Here is a 281-nt window from a genome sequence, read left to right on the forward strand (position 1 = left end):
AAACAGAAAGCGGCAGAACGTGACTTGAAAAAAATTTAACAACACCCGTAAAAATGTAGTTTGTGTATGGAGGATACGAAAAAAAAAAAGCTGCAGCGGGACCCCCCTTCCGTTGAGGCTACAAATCCGTGATGTGTGAATCTTGTGCATCTATTTTTTACTTTTTGTTTTTTATTTACTCTTCTTCTGGTATTAGGTAGGAGCGCGTCGTACAAGTAATAGTTACAAGGAAGTAGTTGTGATGTCAATATTTATAAACATTGACCACAATGTTTTTTTTT

The sequence above is a fragment of the Trypanosoma equiperdum genome, assembly GCF_001457755.1.
Source record: "Trypanosoma equiperdum strain OVI genome assembly, contig: ctg_1711, whole genome shotgun sequence".
NCBI lineage: Eukaryota > Euglenozoa > Kinetoplastea > Trypanosomatida > Trypanosomatidae > Trypanosoma > Trypanosoma equiperdum.